This window comes from Oncorhynchus mykiss, unplaced genomic scaffold, assembly GCF_013265735.2.
Source record: "Oncorhynchus mykiss isolate Arlee unplaced genomic scaffold, USDA_OmykA_1.1 un_scaffold_575, whole genome shotgun sequence".
NCBI lineage: Eukaryota > Metazoa > Chordata > Actinopteri > Salmoniformes > Salmonidae > Oncorhynchus > Oncorhynchus mykiss.
In genome coordinates this window covers 145-18,390 of record NW_023494022.1, presented here as the reverse complement: position 1 = coordinate 18,390, position 18,246 = coordinate 145, and the positions used below count along the sequence as shown (strand labels likewise).

The window sequence follows — 18,246 nt, the reverse complement described above, 5'->3', positions numbered from 1 at the left end:
AACAAGGCCACCAAGGACACCGGACAAATAAAGGGAATCCAGCCTTTACCCTCATTCCCACGTCTATTATTGCAATTATCTGCCGTGTTTTTCTAATTCAATCTGCTTCAGACATAAAAGCAGAAACTAATTCTAAGTTTATACGATGAAAGAAAGAGCAACATCAGATAAATAAAGATTTTTAGAAAGAGAATCAAAAAAAGATGAAGGACGCAAGAGCAACATGAGATACATAAAGATTTTAAAGAAGAAAATGAAAAAGAAGACTAAAATACAAGGGAGTGCAGACGCTCTGGGTAACTGACGAGAAAGTGTGAAAACCTGAAGTAGAGCTGGGTAGTGTGGCCGAGCGGTCTAAGGTGCTGGATTTAGGCTCCAGTCTCTAAGGAGGCGTGGGTTCAAATCAAGGACCAAGGACACCGGACAAATAAAGGGAATCCAGCCTTTACCCTAATTCCCAGGTCTGTTATTGCAATTATCTGCCGTATTTTTCTAATTCAATCTGCTTCAGACATAAAAGCAGAAACTAATTCTAAGTTTATACGATGAAAGAAAGAGCAACATCAGATAAATAAAGATTTTTAGAAAGAGAATCAAAAAAGATGAAGGACGCAAGAGCAACATGAGATACATAAAGATTTTAAAGAAGAAAATTAAAAAGAAGACTGAAATACAAGGGAGTGCAGACGCTCTAGGTAACTGACGAGAAAGTGTGAATATTTTGCCAGAGCTGGGTAGTGTGGCCGTGCGGTCTAAGGCGCTGGATTAAGGCTCCAGTCACTAAGGAGGCGTGGGTTCAAATCCATCCACTGCCATCTTTATTGAGTTTGTATGCGCAAGCTATCACATTTTCTGCATTATTTCAGCGTTTTTACTTTCATGCAGGGCCGTGCAAGGGAGAAAATAATCAATGTTGTGTGTCACGGATGGGGTTCCAACTCAATAGTGTAGTCCATCGCCTTAACCAACCAGCCACCAAGTCCTGTTCTCTCACGGTGGCAGTTGCACCTCCTACCGGTGGTTGTTCACGTCAAATCCTTGATTGGAAAAAAGGAAAGTTGTGATGGTCTGTGGGACGACCCAGCAGTCCATTTTAACAGTTGGTACTGTGGGCGAGCTGTCCAGAGAACTGGATTTAAGGACCCAGTCTTTCAGAGGTGTCGGTTCAAAGTCCACCACTGCAACTTTTTCTCAACAGAAAACTGTAATGTAATTTCAAACAAGGCCACCAAGGACACCGGACAAATAAAGGGAATCCAGCCTTTACCCTAATTCCCACGTCTGTTATTGCAATTATCTGCCGTGTTTTTCTAATTCAATCTGCTTCAGACATAAAAGCAGAAACTAATTCTAAGTTTATACGATGGAAGAAAGAGCAACATCAGATAAATTAAGATTTTTAGAAAGAGAATCAAAAAAAGATGAAGGACGCAAGAGCAACATGAGATACATAAAGATTTTAAAGAAGAAAATGAAAAAGAAGACTAAAATACAAGGAAGTGCAGACGCTCTAGGTAACTTACGAGAAAGTTTGGAAATCGTGCCAGAGCTGGGTAGTGTGGCTGAGCGGTCTAAGGCACTGGATTAAGGCTCCAGTCTCTAAGGAGGCGTGGGTTCAAATCCCACCACTGCCATCTTTATTGAGTTTGTTTGCGCAAGCTATCACATGTTCTGCTTTATTTCAGTGTTTTTACTTTCATGCAGGGCCATGCAAGGGAGAAAAGAAGCAATGTTGTGTGTCACGGATGGGGTTCCAACTCAATAGTGTAGTCCATCACCTTAACCAACCAGCCACCAAGTCCTGTGCCCCACGGTGGCAGTTGCACCTCCTACCGGTAGTTGTTCACGTCAAATCCTTGATTGGAAAAAAGGAAAGTTGTGATGGTCTGTGCGATGACCAAGCAGTCCTATTTTAACAGTGGGAACTGTGGCCAAGCTGTCCAGAGAACTGGATTTAAGGACCCAGTCTTTCAGAGGTGTCGGTTCAAAGTCCACCACTGCAACTTTTTCTCAACAGAATACTGTAATGTAATTTCAAACAAGGCCACCAAGGACACCGGACAAATAAAGGGAATCCAGCCTTTACCCTCATTCCCACGTCTATTATTGCTATTATCTGCCGTGTTTTTCTAATTCAATCTGCTTCAGACATAAAAGCAGAAACTAATTCTAAGTTTATACGATGGAAGAAAGAGCAACATCAGATAAATTAAGATTTTTAGAAAGAGAATCAAAAAAAGATGAAGGACGCAAGAGCAACATGAGATACATAAAGATTTTAAAGAAGAAAATGAAAAAGAAGACTGAAATACAAGGGAGTGCAGACGCTCTAGGTAACTGACGAGAAAGTGTGAATGTTTGCCAGAGCTGGGTAGTGTGGCAGAGCGGTCTAAGGCGCTGGATTTAGGCTCCAGTCTCTAAGGAGGCGTGGGTTCAAATCCCACCACTGCCATCTTTATTGAGTTTGTTTGCGCAAGCTATCACATGTTCTGCTTTATTTCAGCGTTTTTACTTTCATGCAGGGCCATGCAAGGGAGAAAAGAAGCAATGTTGTGTGTCACGGATGGGGTTCCAACTCAATAGTGTAGTCCATCGCCTTAACCAACCAGCCACCAAGTCCTGTGCCCCCACGGTGGCAGTTGCACCTCCTACCGGTGGTTGTTCACGTCAAATCCTTGATTGGAAAAAAGGAAAGTTGTGATGGTCTGTGCGACGATCAAGCAGTCCATTTTAACAGTTGGTAACTGTGGCCGAGCTGTCCAGAGAACTGGATTTAAGGACCCAGTCTTTCGGAGGTGTCGGTTCAAAGTCCACCACTACAACTTTTTCTCAACAGAAAACTGTAATGTAATTTCAAACAAGGCCACCAAGGACACCGGACAAATAAAGGGAATCCAGCCTTTACCCTAATTCCCACGTCTAGTTATTGCTAATTATCTGCCGTGTTTTTCTAATTCAATCTGCTTCAGACATAAAAGCAGAAACTAATTCTAAGTTTATACGATGAAAGAAAGAGCAACATCAGATAAATTAAGATTTTTAGAAAGAGAATCAAAAAAAGATGAAGGACGCAAGAGCAACATGAGATACATAAAGATTTTAAAGAAGAAAATGAAAAAGAAGACTAAAATACAAGGGAGTGCAGACGCTCTAGGTAACTGACGAGAAAGTGTGAATATTTTGCCAGAGCTGGGTAGTGTGGCCGAGCGGTCTAAGGCGCTGGATTTAGGCTCCAGTCTCTAAGGAGGCGTGGGTTCAAATCCCACCACTGCCATCTTTATTGAGTTTGTTTGCGCAAGCTATCACATGTTCTGCTTTATTTCAGCGTTTTTACTTTCATGCAGGGCCATGCAAGGGAGAAAAGAAGCAATGTTGTGTGTCACGGATGGGGTTCCAACTCAATAGTGTAGTCCATCGCCTTAACCAACCAGCCACCAAGTCCTGTGCCCCACGGTGGCAGTTGCACCTCCTACCGGTGGTTGTTCACGTCAAATCCTTGATTGGAAAAAAGGAAAGTTGTGATGGTCTGTGCGACGACCAAGCAGTCCATTTTAACAGTTGGTACTGTGGCCGAGCTGTCCAGAGAACTGGATTTAAGGACCCAGTCTTTCGGAGGTGTCGGTTCAAAGTCCACCGCTGCAACTTTTTCTCAACAGAAAACTGTAATGTAATTTCAAACAAGGCCACCAAGGACACCGGACAAATAAAGGGAATCCAGCCTTTACCCTAATTCCCACGTCTGTTATTGCAATTATCTGCCGTGTTTTTCTAATTCAATCTGCTTCAGACATAAAAGCAGAAACTAATTCTAAGTTTATACGATGAAAGAAAGAGCAACATCAGATAAATTAAGATTTTTAGAAAGAGAATCAAAAAAAGATGAAGGACGCAAGAGCAACATGAGATACATAAAGATTTTAAAGAAGAAAATGAAAAAGAAGACTAAAATACAAGGGAGTGCAGACGCTCTAGGTAACTGACGAGAAAGTGTGAATATTTTGCCAGAGCTGGGTAGTGTGGCCGAGCGGTCTAAGGCGCTGGATTTAGGCTCCAGTCTCTAAGGAGGCGTGGGTTCAAATCCCACCACTGCCATCTTTATTGAGTTTGTTTGCGCAAGCTATCACATGTTCTGCTTTATTTCAGCGTTTTTACTTTCATGCAGGGCCATGCAAGGGAGAAAAGAAGCAATGTTGTGTGTCACGGATGGGGTTCCAACTCAATAGTGTAGTCCATCGCCTTAACCAACCAGCCACCAAGTCCTGTGCCCCCGCGTGGCAGTTGCACCTCCTACCGGTGGTTGTTCACGTCAAATCCTTGATTGGAAAAAAGGAAAGTTGTGATGGTCTGTGGGACGACCCAGCAGTCCATTTTAACAGTTGGTACTGTGGCCGAGCTGTCCAGAGAACTGGATTTAAGGACCCAGTCTTTCGGAGGTGTCGGTTCAAAGTCCACCGCTGCAACTTTTTCTCAACAGAAAACTGTAATGTAATTTCAAACAAGGCCACCAAGGACACCGGACAAATAAAGGGAATCCAGCCTTTACCCTAATTCCCACGTCTGTTATTGCAATTATCTGCCGTGTTTTTCTAATTCAATCTGCTTCAGACATAAAAGCAGAAACTAATTCTAAGTTTATACGATGGAAGAAAGAGCAACATCAGATAAATTAAGATTTTTAAAAAGAGAATCAAAAAAAGATGAAGGACGCAAGAGCAACATGAGATACATAAAGATTTTAAAGAAGAAAATGAAAAAGAAGACTAAAATACAAGGGAGTGCAGACGCTCTAGGTAACTGACGAGAAAGTGTGGAAATCTTGCCAGAGCTGGGTAGTGTGGCCGAGCGGTCTAAGGCGCTGGATTTAGGCTCCAGTCTCTAAGGAGGCGTGGGTTCAAATCCCACCACTGCCATCTTTATTGAGTTTGTTTGCGCAAGCTATCACATGTTCTGCTTTATTTCAGCGTTTTTACTTTCATGCAGGGCCATGCAAGGGAGAAAAGAAGCAATGTTGTGTGTCACGGATGGGGTTCCAACTCAATAGTGTAGTCCATCGCCTTAACCAACCAGCCACCAAGTCCTGTGCTCCCCGCGTGGCAGTTGCACCTCCTACCGGTGGTTGTTCACGTCAAATCCTTGATTGGAAAAAAGGAAAGTTGTGATGGTCTGTGCGACGACCAAGCAGTCCATTTTAACAGTGGTACTGTGGGCCGAGCTGTCCAGAGAACTGGATTTAAGGACCCAGTCTTTCGGAGGTGTCGGTTCAAAGTCCACCGCTGCAACTTTTTCTCAACAGAAAACTGTAATGTAATTTCAAACAAGGCCACCAAGGACACCGGACAAATAAAGGGAATCCAGCCTTTACCCTAATTCCCACGTCTGTTATTGCAATTATCTGCCGTGTTTTTCTAATTCAATCTGCTTCAGACATAAAAGCAGAAACTAATTCTAAGTTTATACGATGGAAGAAAGAGCAACATCAGATAAATTAAGATTTTTAAAAAGAGAATCAAAAAAAGATGAAGGACGCAAGAGCAACATGAGATACATAAAGATTTTAAAGAAGAAAATGAAAAAGAAGACTAAAATACAAGGGAGTGCAGACGCTCTAGGTAACTGACGAGAAAGTGTGGAAATCTTGCCAGAGCTGGGTAGTGTGGCCGAGCGGTCTAAGGCGCTGGATTTAGGCTCCAGTCTCTAAGGAGGCGTGGGTTCAAATCCCACCACTGCCATCTTTATTGAGTTTGTTTGCGCAAGCTATCACATGTTCTGCTTTATTTCAGCGTTTTTACTTTCATGCAGGGCCATGCAAGGGAGAAAAGAAGCAATGTTGTGTGTCACGGATGGGGTTCCAACTCAATAGTGTAGTCCATCGCCTTAACCAACCAGCCACCAAGTCCTGTGCTCTCACGCGTGGCAGTTGCACCTCCTACCGGTGGTTGTTCACGTCAAATCCTTGATTGGAAAAAAGGAAAGTTGTGATGGTCTGTGCGACGACCAAGCAGTCCATTTTAACAGTTGGTACTGTGGCCGAGCTGTCCAGAGAACTGGATTTAAGGACCCAGTCTTTCGGAGGTGTCGGTTCAAAGTCCACCGCTGCAACTTTTTCTCAACAGAAAACTGTAATGTAATTTCAAACAAGGCCACCAAGGACACCGGACAAATAAAGGGAATCCAGCCTTTACCCTAATTCCCACGTCTGTTATTGCAATTATCTGCCGTGTTTTTCTAATTCAATCTGCTTCAGACATAAAAGCAGAAACTAATTCTAAGTTTATACGATGAAAGAAAGAGCAACATCAGATAAATTAAGATTTTTAGAAAGAGAATCAAAAAAAGATGAAGGACGCAAGAGCAACATGAGATACATAAAGATTTTAAAGAAGAAAATGAAAAAGAAGACTAAAATACAAGGGAGTGCAGACGCTCTAGGTAACTGACGAGAAAGTGTGGAAATCTTGCCAGAGCTGGGTAGTGTGGCCGAGCGGTCTAAGGCGCTGGATTAGGCTCCAGTCTCTAAGGAGGCGTGGGTTCAAATCCCACCACTGCCATCTTTATTGAGTTTGTTTGCGCAAGCTATCACATGTTCTGCTTTATTTCAGCGTTTTTACTTTCATGCAGGGCCATGCAAGGGAGAAAAGAAGCAATGTTGTGTGTCACGGATGGGGTTCCAACTCAATAGTGTAGTCCATCGCCTTAACCAACCAGCCACCAAGTCCTGTGCTCTCACGCGTGGCAGTTGCACCTCCTACCGGTGGTTGTTCACGTCAAATCCTTGATTGGAAAAAAGGAAAGTTGTGATGGTCTGTGCGACGACCAAGCAGTCCATTTTAACAGTTGGTACTGTGGCCGAGCTGTCCAGAGAACTGGATTTAAGGACCCAGTCTTTCGGAGGTGTCGGTTCAAAGTCCACCGCTACAACTTTTTCTCAACAGAAAACTGTAATGTAATTTCAAACAAGGCCACCAAGGACACCGGACAAATAAAGGGAATCCAGCCTTTACCCTAATTCCCACGTCTGTTATTGCAATTATCTGCCGTGTTTTTCTAATTCAATCTGCTTCAGACATAAAAGCAGAAACTAATTCTAAGTTTATACGATGAAAGAAAGAGCAACATCAGATAAATTAAGATTTTTAGAAAGAGAATCAAAAAAAGATGAAGGACGCAAGAGCAACATGAGATACATAAAGATTTTAAAGAAGAAAATGAAAAAGAAGACTAAAATACAAGGGAGTGCAGACGCTCTAGGTAACTGACGAGAAAGTGTGGAAATCTTTGCCAGAGCTGGGTAGTGTGGCCGAGCGGTCTAAGGCGCTGGATTAGGCTCCAGTCTCTAAGGAGGCGTGGGTTCAAATCCCACCACTGCCATCTTTATTGAGTTTGTTTGCGCAAGCTATCACATGTTCTGCTTTATTTCAGCGTTTTTACTTTCATGCAGGGCCATGCAAGGGAGAAAAGAAGCAATGTTGTGTGTCACGGATGGGGTTCCAACTCAATAGTGTAGTCCATCGCCTTAACCAACCAGCCACCAAGTCCTGTGCTCTCACGGTGGCAGTTGCACCTCCTACCGGTGGTTGTTCACGTCAAATCCTTGATTGGAAAAAAGGAAAGTTGTGATGGTCTGTGCGACGACCCAGCAGTCCATTTTAACAGTTGGTACTGTGGGCCGAGCTGTCCAGAGAACTGGATTTAAGGACCCAGTCTTTCGGAGGTGTCGGTTCAAAGTCCACCGCTGCAACTTTTTCTCAACAGAAAACTGTAATGTAATTTCAAACAAGGCCACCAAGGACACCGGACAAATAAAGGGAATCCAGCCTTTACCCTAATTCCCACGTCTGTTATTGCAATTATCTGCCGTGTTTTTCTAATTCAATCTGCTTCAGACATAAAAGCAGAAACTAATTCTAAGTTTATACGATGGAAGAAAGAGCAACATCAGATAAATTAAGATTTTTAGAAAGAGAATCAAAAAAAGATGAAGGACGCAAGAGCAACATGAGATACATAAAGATTTTAAAGAAGAAAATGAAAAAGAAGACTAAAATACAAGGGAAGTGCAGACGCTCTAGGTAACTGACGAGAAAGTGTGAAATCTTGCCAGAGCTGGGTAGTGTGGCCGAGCGGTCTAAGGCGCTGGATTTAGGCTCCAGTCTCTAAGGAGGCGTGGGTTCAAATCCCACCACTGCCATCTTTATTGAGTTTGTTTGCGCAAGCTATCACATGTTCTGCTTTATTTCAGCGTTTTTACTTTCATGCAGGGCCATGCAAGGGAGAAAAGAAGCAATGTTGTGTGTCACGGATGGGGTTCCAACTCAATAGTGTAGTCCATCGCCTTAACCAACCAGCCACCAAGTCCTGTGCTCTCACGGTGGCAGTTGCACCTCCTACCGGTGGTTGTTCACGTCAAATCCTTGATTGGAAAAAAGGAAAGTTGTGATGGTCTGTGGGACGACCCAGCAGTCCATTTTAACAGTTGGTACTGTGGCCGAGCTGTCCAGAGAACTGGATTTAAGGACCCAGTCTTTCGGAGGTGTCGGTTCAAAGTCCACCGCTGCAACTTTTTCTCAACAGAAAACTGTAATGTAATTTCAAACAAGGCCACCAAGGACACCGGACAAATAAAGGGAATCCAGCCTTTACCCTCATTCCCACGTCTGTTATTGCAATTATCTGCCGTGTTTTTCTAATTCAATCTGCTTCAGACATAAAAGCAGAAACTAATTCTAAGTTTATACGATGAAGAAAGAGCAACATCAGATAAATTAAGATTTTTAGAAAGAGAATCAAAAAAAGATGAAGGACGCAAGAGCAACATGAGATACATAAAGATTTTAAAGAAGAAAATGAAAAAGAAGACTAAAATACAAGGGAGTGCAGACGCTCTAGGTAACTGACGAGAAAGTGTGGAAATCTTGCCAGAGCTGGGTAGTGTGGCCGAGCGGTCTAAGGCGCTGGATTTAGGCTCCAGTCTCTAAGGAGGCGTGGGTTCAAATCCCACCACTGCCATCTTTATTGAGTTTGTTTGCGCAAGCTATCACATGTTCTGCTTTATTTCAGCGTTTTTACTTTCATGCAGGGCCATGCAAGGGAGAAAAGAAGCAATGTTGTGTGTCACGGATGGGGTTCCAACTCAATAGTGTAGTCCATCGCCTTAACCAACCAGCCACCAAGTCCTGTGCCCCCGCGTGGCAGTTGCACCTCCTACCGGTGGTTGTTCACTGTCAAATCCTTGATTGGAAAAAAGGAAAGTTGTGATGGTCTGTGCGACGACCCAGCAGTCCATTTTAACAGTTGGTACTGTGGCCGAGCTGTCCAGAGAACTGGATTTAAGGACCCAGTCTTTCAGAGGTGTCGGTTCAAAGTCCACCGCTGCAACTTTTTCTCAACAGAAAACTGTAATGTAATTTCAAACAAGGCCACCAAGGACACCGGACAAATAAAGGGAATCCAGCCTTTACCCTAATTCCCACGTCTGTTATTGCAATTATCTGCCGTGTTTTTCTAATTCAATCTGCTTCAGACATAAAAGCAGAAACTAATTCTAAGTTTATACGATGGAAAGAAAGAGCAACATCAGATAAATTAAGATTTTTAAAAGAGAATCAAAAAAAGATGAAGGACGCAAGAGCAACATGAGATACATAAAGATTTTAAAGAAGAAAATGAAAAAGAAGACTAAAATACAAGGGAGTGCAGACGCTCTAGGTAACTGACGAGAAAGTGTGAAATCTTGCCAGAGCTGGGTAGTGTGGCCGAGCGGTCTAAGGCGCTGGATTTAGGCTCCAGTCTCTAAGGAGGCGTGGGTTCAAATCCCACCACTGCCATCTTTATTGAGTTTGTTTGCGCAAGCTATCACATGTTCTGCTTTATTTCAGCGTTTTTACTTTCATGCAGGGCCATGCAAGGGAGAAAAGAAGCAATGTTGTGTGTCACGGATGGGGTTCCAACTCAATAGTGTAGTCCATCGCCTTAACCAACCAGCCACCAAGTCCTGTGCTCTCACGGTGGCAGTTGCACCTCCTACCGGTGGTTGTTCACGTCAAATCCTTGATTGGAAAAAAGGAAAGTTGTGATGGTCTGTGGGACGACCCAGCAGTCCATTTTAACAGTTGGTACTGTGGGCGAGCTGTCCAGAGAACTGGATTTAAGGACCCAGTCTTTCAGGAGGTGTCGGTTCAAAGTCCACCGCTACAACTTTTTCTCAACAGAAAACTGTAATGTAATTTCAAACAAGGCCACCAAGGACACCGGACAAATAAAGGGAATCCAGCCTTTACCCTAATTCCCACGTCTGTTATTGCAATTATCTGCCGTGTTTTTCTAATTCAATCTGCTTCAGACATAAAAGCAGAAACTAATTCTAAGTTTATACGATGAAAGAAAGAGCAACATCAGATAAATTAAGATTTTTAGAAAGAGAATCAAAAAAAGATGAAGGACGCAAGAGCAACATGAGATACATAAAGATTTTAAAGAAGAAAATGAAAAAGAAGACTAAAATACAAGGGAGTGCAGACGCTCTAGGTAACTGACGAGAAAGTGTGGAAATCTTGCCAGAGCTGGGTAGTGTGGCCGAGCGGTCTAAGGCGCTGGATTTAGGCTCCAGTCTCTAAGGAGGCGTGGGTTCAAATCCCACCACTGCCATCTTTATTGAGTTTGTTTGCGCAAGCTATCACATGTTCTGCTTTATTTCAGCGTTTTTACTTTCATGCAGGGCCATGCAAGGGAGAAAAGAAGCAATGTTGTGTGTCACGGATGGGGTTCCAACTCAATAGTGTAGTCCATCGCCTTAACCAACCAGCCACCAAGTCCTGTGCTCTCACGGTGGCAGTTGCACCTCCTACCGGTGGTTGTTCACGTCAAATCCTTGATTGGAAAAAAGGAAAGTTGTGATGGTCTGTGCGACGACCCAGCAGTCCATTTTAACAGTTGGTACTGTGGGCCGAGCTGTCCAGAGAACTGGATTTAAGGACCCAGTCTTTCAGGAGGTGTCGGTTCAAAGTCCACCGCTTAAACTTTTTCTCAACAGAAAACTGTAATGTAATTTCAAACAAGGCCACCAAGGACACCGGACAAATAAAGGGAATCCAGCCTTTACCCTAATTCCCACGTCTGTTATTGCAATTATCTGCCGTGTTTTTCTAATTCAATCTGCTTCAGACATAAAAGCAGAAACTAATTCTAAGTTTATACGATGAAAGAAAGAGCAACATCAGATAAATTAAGATTTTAGAAAGAGAATCAAAAAAAGATGAAGGACGCAAGAGCAACATGAGATACATAAAGATTTTAAAGAAGAAAATGAAAAAGAAGACTAAAATACAAGGGAGTGCAGACGCTCTAGGTAACTGACGAGAAAGTGTGGAAATCTTGCCAGAGCTGGGTAGTGTGGCCGAGCGGTCTAAGGCGCTGGATTTAGGCTCCAGTCTCTAAGGAGGCGTGGGTTCAAATCCCACCACTGCCATCTTTATTGAGTTTGTATGCGCAAGCTATCACATGTTCTGCTTTATTTCAGCGTTTTTACTTTCATGCAGGGCCAGTGCAAGGGAGAAAAGAAGCAATGTTGTGTGTCACGGATGGGGTTCCAACTCAATAGTGTAGTCCATCGCCTTAACCAACCAGCCACCAAGTCCTGTGCTCTCACGGTGGCAGTTGCACCTCCTACCGGTGGTTGTTCACGTCAAATCCTTGATTGGAAAAAAGGAAAGTTGTGATGGTCTGTGGGACGACCCAGCAGTCCATTTTAACAGTTGGTACTGTGGGCGAGCTGTCCAGAGAACTGGATTTAAGGACCCAGTCTTTCAGAGGTGTCGGTTCAAAGTCCACCACTGCAACTTTTTCTCAACAGAAAACTGTAATGTAATTTCAAACAAGGCCACCAAGGACACCGGACAAATAAAGGGAATCCAGCCTTTACCCTCATTCCCACGTCTAGTTATTGCAATTATCTGCCGTGTTTTTCTAATTCAATCTGCTTCAGACATAAAAGCAGAAACTAATTCTAAGTTTATACGATGAAAGAAAGAGCAACATCAGATAAATTAAGATTTTTAAAAAGAGAATCAAAAAAAGATGAAGGACGCAAGAGCAACATGAGATACATAAAGATTTTAAAGAAGAAAATGAAAAAGAAGACTAAAATACAAGGGAGTGCAGACGCTCTAGGTAACTGACGAGAAAGTGTGGAAATCTTGCCAGAGCTGGGTAGTGTGGCCGAGCGGTCTAAGGCGCTGGATTAGGCTCCAGTCTCTAAGGAGGCGTGGGTTCAAATCCCACCACTGCCATCTTTATTGAGTTTGTTTGCGCAAGCTATCACATGTTCTGCTTTATTTCAGCGTTTTTACTTTCATGCAGGGCCATGCAAGGGAGAAAAGAAGCAATGTTGTGTGTCACGGATGGGGTTCCAACTCAATAGTGTAGTCCATCGCCTTAACCAACCAGCCACCAAGTCCTGTGCCCCCGCAGTGGCAGTTGCACCTCCTACCGGTGGTTGTTCACGTCAAATCCTTGATTGGAAAAAAGGAAAGTTGTGATGGTCTGTGCGACGACCAAGCAGTCCATTTTAACAGTGGGTACTGTGGCCGAGCTGTCCAGAGAACTGGATTTAAGGACCCAGTCTTTCGGAGGTGTCGGTTCAAAGTCCACCGCTTAACTTTTTCTCAACAGAAAACTGTAATGTAATTTCAAACAAGGCCACCAAGGACACCGGACAAATAAAGGGAATCCAGCCTTTACCCTAATTCCCACGTCTGTTATTGCAATTATCTGCCGTGTTTTTCTAATTCAATCTGCTTCAGACATAAAAGCAGAAACTAATTCTAAGTTTATACGATGGAAAGAAAGAGCAACATCAGATAAATTAAGATTTTTAAAAAGAGAATCAAAAAAAGATGAAGGACGCAAGAGCAACATGAGATACATAAAGATTTTAAAGAAGAAAATGAAAAAGAAGACTAAAATACAAGGGAGTGCAGACGCTCTAGGTAACTGACGAGAAAGTGTGGAATATCTTGCCAGAGCTGGGTAGTGTGGCCGAGCGGTCTAAGGCGCTGGATTAAGGCTCCAGTCTCTAAGGAGGCGTGGGTTCAAATCCCACCACTGCCATCTTTATTGAGTTTGTTTGCGCAAGCTATCACATGTTCTGCTTTATTTCAGCGTTTTTACTTTCATGCAGGGCCATGCAAGGGAGAAAAGAAGCAATGTTGTGTGTCACGGATGGGGTTCCAACTCAATAGTGTAGTCCATCGCCTTAACCAACCAGCCACCAAGTCCTGTGCTCTCACGGTGGCAGTTGCACCTCCTACCGGTGGTTGTTCACGTCAAATCCTTGATTGGAAAAAAGGAAAGTTGTGATGGTCTGTGCGACGACCAAGCAGTCCATTTTAACAGTTGGTAACTGTGGCCGAGCTGTCCAGAGAACTGGATTTAAGGACCCAGTCTTTCGGAGGTGTCGGTTCAAAGTCCACCGCTGCAACTTTTTCTCAACAGAAAACTGTAATGTAATTTCAAACAAGGCCACCAAGGACACCGGACAAATAAAGGGAATCCAGCCTTTACCCTAATTCCCACGTCTGTTATTGCAATTATCTGCCGTGTTTTTCTAATTCAATCTGCTTCAGACATAAAAGCAGAAACTAATTCTAAGTTTATACGATGAAAGAAAGAGCAACATCAGATAAATTAAGATTTTTAGAAAGAGAATCAAAAAAAGATGAAGGACGCAAGAGCAACATGAGATACATAAAGATTTTAAAGAAGAAAATGAAAAAGAAGACTAAAATACAAGGGAGTGCAGACGCTCTAGGTAACTGACGAGAAAGTGTGGAAATCTTGCCAGAGCTGGGTAGTGTGGCCGAGCGGTCTAAGGCGCTGGATTAGGCTCCAGTCTCTAAGGAGGCGTGGGTTCAAATCCCACCACTGCCATCTTTATTGAGTTTGTTTGCGCAAGCTATCACATGTTCTGCTTTATTTCAGCGTTTTTACTTTCATGCAGGGCCATGCAAGGGAGAAAAGAAGCAATGTTGTGTGTCACGGATGGGGTTCCAACTCAATAGTGTAGTCCATCGCCTTAACCAACCAGCCACCAAGTCCTGTGCTCTCACGGTGGCAGTTGCACCTCCTACCGGTGGTTGTTCACGTCAAATCCTTGATTGGAAAAAAGGAAAGTTGTGATGGTCTGTGCGACGACCAAGCAGTCCATTTTAACAGTTGGTACTGTGGCCGAGCTGTCCAGAGAACTGGATTTAAGGACCCAGTCTTTCGGAGGTGTCGGTTCAAAGTCCACCGCTGCAACTTTTTCTCAACAGAAAACTGTAATGTAATTTCAAACAAGGCCACCAAGGACACCGGACAAATAAAGGGAATCCAGCCTTTACCCTAATTCCCACGTCTGTTATTGCAATTATCTGCCGTGTTTTTCTAATTCAATCTGCTTCAGACATAAAAGCAGAAACTAATTCTAAGTTTATACGATGAAAGAAAGAGCAACATCAGATAAATTAAGATTTTTAGAAAGAGAATCAAAAAAAGATGAAGGACGCAAGAGCAACATGAGATACATAAAGATTTTAAAGAAGAAAATGAAAAAGAAGACTAAAATACAAGGGAGTGCAGACGCTCTAGGTAACTGACGAGAAAGTGTGGAAATCTTGCCAGAGCTGGGTAGTGTGGCCGAGCGGTCTAAGGCGCTGGATTTAGGCTCCAGTCTCTAAGGAGGCGTGGGTTCAAATCCCACCACTGCCATCTTTATTGAGTTTGTTTGCGCAAGCTATCACATGTTCTGCTTTATTTCAGCGTTTTTACTTTCATGCAGGGCCATGCAAGGGAGAAAAGAAGCAATGTTGTGTGTCACGGATGGGGTTCCAACTCAATAGTGTAGTCCATCGCCTTAACCAACCAGCCACCAAGTCCTGTGCTCTCACGGTGGCAGTTGCACCTCCTACCGGTGGTTGTTCACGTCAAATCCTTGATTGGAAAAAAGGAAAGTTGTGATGGTCTGTGCGACGACCAAGCAGTCCATTTTAACAGTGGGTAACTGTGGCCGAGCTGTCCAGAGAACTGGATTTAAGGACCCAGTCTTTCAGAGGTGTCGGTTCAAAGTCCACCTCTGCAACTTTTTCTCAACAGAAAACTGTAATGTAATTTCAAACAAGGCCACCAAGGACACCGGACAAATAAAGGGAATCCAGCCTTTACCCTCATTCCCACGTCTGTTATTGCAATTATCTGCCGTGTTTTTCTAATTCAATCTGCTTCAGACATAAAAGCAGAAACTAATTCTAAGTTTATACGATGGAAGAAAGAGCAACATCAGATAAATTAAGATTTTTAAAAGAGAATCAAAAAAAGATGAAGGACGCAAGAGCAACATGAGATACATAAAGATTTTAAAGAAGAAAATGAAAAAGAAGACTAAAATACAAGGGAGTGCAGACGCTCTAGGTAACTGACGAGAAAGTGTGGAAATCTTGCCAGAGCTGGGTAGTGTGGCCGAGCGGTCTAAGGCGCTGGATTTAGGCTCCAGTCTCTAAGGAGGCGTGGGTTCAAATCCCACCACTGCCATCTTTATTGAGTTTGTTTGCGCAAGCTATCACATGTTCTGCTTTATTTCAGCGTTTTTACTTTCATGCAGGGCCATGCAAGGGAGAAAAGAAGCAATGTTGTGTGTCACGGATGGGGTTCCAACTCAATAGTGTAGTCCATCGCCTTAACCAACCAGCCACCAAGTCCTGTGCTCTCACGGTGGCAGTTGCACCTCCTACCGGTGGTTGTTCACGTCAAATCCTTGATTGGAAAAAAGGAAAGTTGTGATGGTCTGTGGGACGACCCAGCAGTCCATTTTAACAGTTGGTACTGTGGGCGAGCTGTCCAGAGAACTGGATTTAAGGACCCAGTCTTTCAGAGGTGTCGGTTCAAAGTCCACCACTGCAACTTTTTCTCAACAGAAAACTGTAATGTAATTTCAAACAAGGCCACCAAGGACACCGGACAAATAAAGGGAATCCAGCCTTTACCCTCATTCCCACGTCTGTTATTGCAATTATCTGCCGTGTTTTTCTAATTCAATCTGCTTCAGACATAAAAGCAGAAACTAATTCTAAGTTTATACGATGGAAAGAAAGAGCAACATCAGATAAATTAAGATTTTTAGAAAGAGAATCAAAAAAAGATGAAGGACGCAAGAGCAACATGAGATACATAAAGATTTTAAAGAAGAAAATGAAAAAGAAGACTAAAATACAAGGGAGTGCAGACGCTCTAGGTAACTGACGAGAAAGTGTGGAAATCTTGCCAGAGCTGGGTAGTGTGGCCGAGCGGTCTAAGGCGCTGGATTTAGGCTCCAGTCTCTAAGGAGGCGTGGGTTCAAATCCCACCACTGCCATCTTTATTGAGTTTGTTTGCGCAAGCTATCACATGTTCTGCTTTATTTCAGCGTTTTTACTTTCATGCAGGGCCATGCAAGGGAGAAAAGAAGCAATGTTGTGTGTCACGGATGGGGTTCCAACTCAATAGTGTAGTCCATCGCCTTAACCAACCAGCCACCAAGTCCTGTGCTCTCACGGTGGCAGTTGCACCTCCTACCGGTGGTTGTTCACGTCAAATCCTTGATTGGAAAAAAGGAAAGTTGTGATGGTCTGTGGGACGACCCAGCAGTCCATTTTAACAGTTGGTACTGTGGGCCGAGCTGTCCAGAGAACTGGATTTAAGGACCCAGTCTTTCAGAGGTGTCGGTTCAAAGTCCACCACTACAACTTTTTCTCAACAGAAAACTGTAATGTAATTTCAAACAAGGCCACCAAGGACACCGGACAAATAAAGGGAATCCAGCCTTTACCCTAATTCCCACGTCTGTTATTGCAATTATCTGCCGTGTTTTTCTAATTCAATCTGCTTCAGACATAAAAGCAGAAACTAATTCTAAGTTTATACGATGGAAAGAAAGAGCAACATCAGATAAATTAAGATTTTTAGAAAGAGAATCAAAAAAAGATGAAGGACGCAAGAGCAACATGAGATACATAAAGATTTTAAAGAAGAAAATGAAAAAGAAGACTAAAATACAAGGGAGTGCAGACGCTCTAGGTAACTGACGAGAAAGTGTGGAATATTTGCCAGAGCTGGGTAGTGTGGCCGAGCGGTCTAAGGCGCTGGATTTAGGCTCCAGTCTCTAAGGAGGCGTGGGTTCAAATCCCACCACTGCCATCTTTATTGAGTTTGTTTGCGCAAGCTATCACATGTTCTGCTTTATTTCAGCGTTTTTACTTTCATGCAGGGCCATGCAAGGGAGAAAAGAAGCAATGTTGTGTGTCACGGATGGGGTTCCAACTCAATAGTGTAGTCCATCGCCTTAACCAACCAGCCACCAAGTCCTGTGCTCTCACGGTGGCAGTTGCACCTCCTACCGGTGGTTGTTCACGTCAAATCCTTGATTGGAAAAAAGGAAAGTTGTGATGGTCTGTGGGACGACCCAGCAGTCCATTTTAACAGTTGGTACTGTGGCCGAGCTGTCCAGAGAACTGGATTTAAGGACCCAGTCTTTCAGAGGTGTCGGTTCAAAGTCCACCGCTGCAACTTTTTCTCAACAGAAAACTGTAATGTAATTTCAAACAAGGCCACCAAGGACACCGGACAAATAAAGGGAATCCAGCCTTTACCCTAATTCCCACGTCTGTTATTGCAATTATCTGCCGTGTTTTTCTAATTCAATCTGCTTCAGACATAAAAGCAGAAACTAATTCTAAGTTTATACGATGGAAGAAAGAGCAACATCAGATAAATTAAGATTTTTAGAAAGAGAATCAAAAAAAGATGAAGGACGCAAGAGCAACATGAGATACATAAAGATTTTAAAGAAGAAAATGAAAAAGAAGACTAAAATACAAGGGAGTGCAGACGCTCTAGGTAACTGACGAGAAAGTGTGGAAATCTTGCCAGAGCTGGGTAGTGTGGCCGAGCGGTCTAAGGCGCTGGATTAAGGCTCCAGTCTCTAAGGAGGCGTGGGTTCAAATCCCACCACTGCCATCTTTATTGAGTTTGTATGCGCAAGCTATCACATGTTCTGCTTTATTTCAGCGTTTTTACTTTCATGCAGGGCCGTGCAAGGGAGAAAAGAAGCAATGTTGTGTGTCACGGATGGGGTTCCAACTCAATAGTGTAGTCCATCGCCTTAACCAACCAGCCACCAAGTCCTGTGCTCCTCACGGTGGCAGTTGCACCTCCTACCGGTGGTTGTTCACGTCAAATCCT

The 18,246-nt window shown here is 43.3% G+C and overlaps 17 non-coding genes across 17 annotated transcripts; all 17 read left to right on the top strand.

The window, feature by feature from the left end:
* Positions 1 to 1,552: 1,552 nt before the first annotated feature.
* trnal-aag lies at positions 1,553 to 1,634 on the top strand. Its single transcript has one exon. It is a non-coding gene; the product is annotated as a tRNA-Leu (tRNA).
* A 736-nt stretch (positions 1,635 to 2,370) lies between these two features.
* Positions 2,371 to 2,452, top strand: trnal-uag. Its single transcript has one exon. It is a non-coding gene; the product is annotated as a tRNA-Leu (tRNA).
* A 740-nt stretch (positions 2,453 to 3,192) lies between these two features.
* trnal-uag lies at positions 3,193 to 3,274 on the top strand. Its single transcript has one exon. It is a non-coding gene; the product is annotated as a tRNA-Leu (tRNA).
* Positions 3,275 to 4,010: 736 nt separating this feature from the next.
* On the top strand, positions 4,011 to 4,092 carry trnal-uag. Its single transcript has one exon. It is a non-coding gene; the product is annotated as a tRNA-Leu (tRNA).
* A 736-nt stretch (positions 4,093 to 4,828) lies between these two features.
* Positions 4,829 to 4,910, top strand: trnal-uag. Its single transcript has one exon. It is a non-coding gene; the product is annotated as a tRNA-Leu (tRNA).
* Positions 4,911 to 5,647: 737 nt separating this feature from the next.
* Positions 5,648 to 5,729, top strand: trnal-uag. The gene has a single exon. It is a non-coding gene; the product is annotated as a tRNA-Leu (tRNA).
* A 2,377-nt stretch (positions 5,730 to 8,106) lies between these two features.
* On the top strand, positions 8,107 to 8,188 carry trnal-uag. The gene has a single exon. It is a non-coding gene; the product is annotated as a tRNA-Leu (tRNA).
* Positions 8,189 to 8,924: 736 nt separating this feature from the next.
* Positions 8,925 to 9,006, top strand: trnal-uag. The gene has a single exon. It is a non-coding gene; the product is annotated as a tRNA-Leu (tRNA).
* A 736-nt stretch (positions 9,007 to 9,742) lies between these two features.
* On the top strand, positions 9,743 to 9,824 carry trnal-uag. Its single transcript has one exon. It is a non-coding gene; the product is annotated as a tRNA-Leu (tRNA).
* A 738-nt stretch (positions 9,825 to 10,562) lies between these two features.
* Positions 10,563 to 10,644, top strand: trnal-uag. Its single transcript has one exon. It is a non-coding gene; the product is annotated as a tRNA-Leu (tRNA).
* Positions 10,645 to 11,382: 738 nt separating this feature from the next.
* trnal-uag lies at positions 11,383 to 11,464 on the top strand. Its single transcript has one exon. It is a non-coding gene; the product is annotated as a tRNA-Leu (tRNA).
* Positions 11,465 to 13,022: 1,558 nt separating this feature from the next.
* trnal-aag lies at positions 13,023 to 13,104 on the top strand. The gene has a single exon. It is a non-coding gene; the product is annotated as a tRNA-Leu (tRNA).
* Positions 13,105 to 14,660: 1,556 nt separating this feature from the next.
* On the top strand, positions 14,661 to 14,742 carry trnal-uag. The gene has a single exon. It is a non-coding gene; the product is annotated as a tRNA-Leu (tRNA).
* Positions 14,743 to 15,479: 737 nt separating this feature from the next.
* trnal-uag lies at positions 15,480 to 15,561 on the top strand. The gene has a single exon. It is a non-coding gene; the product is annotated as a tRNA-Leu (tRNA).
* Positions 15,562 to 16,299: 738 nt separating this feature from the next.
* trnal-uag lies at positions 16,300 to 16,381 on the top strand. Its single transcript has one exon. It is a non-coding gene; the product is annotated as a tRNA-Leu (tRNA).
* A 739-nt stretch (positions 16,382 to 17,120) lies between these two features.
* On the top strand, positions 17,121 to 17,202 carry trnal-uag. The gene has a single exon. It is a non-coding gene; the product is annotated as a tRNA-Leu (tRNA).
* A 737-nt stretch (positions 17,203 to 17,939) lies between these two features.
* Positions 17,940 to 18,021, top strand: trnal-aag. The gene has a single exon. It is a non-coding gene; the product is annotated as a tRNA-Leu (tRNA).
* The last annotated feature ends 225 nt before the right edge of the window (positions 18,022 to 18,246 follow it).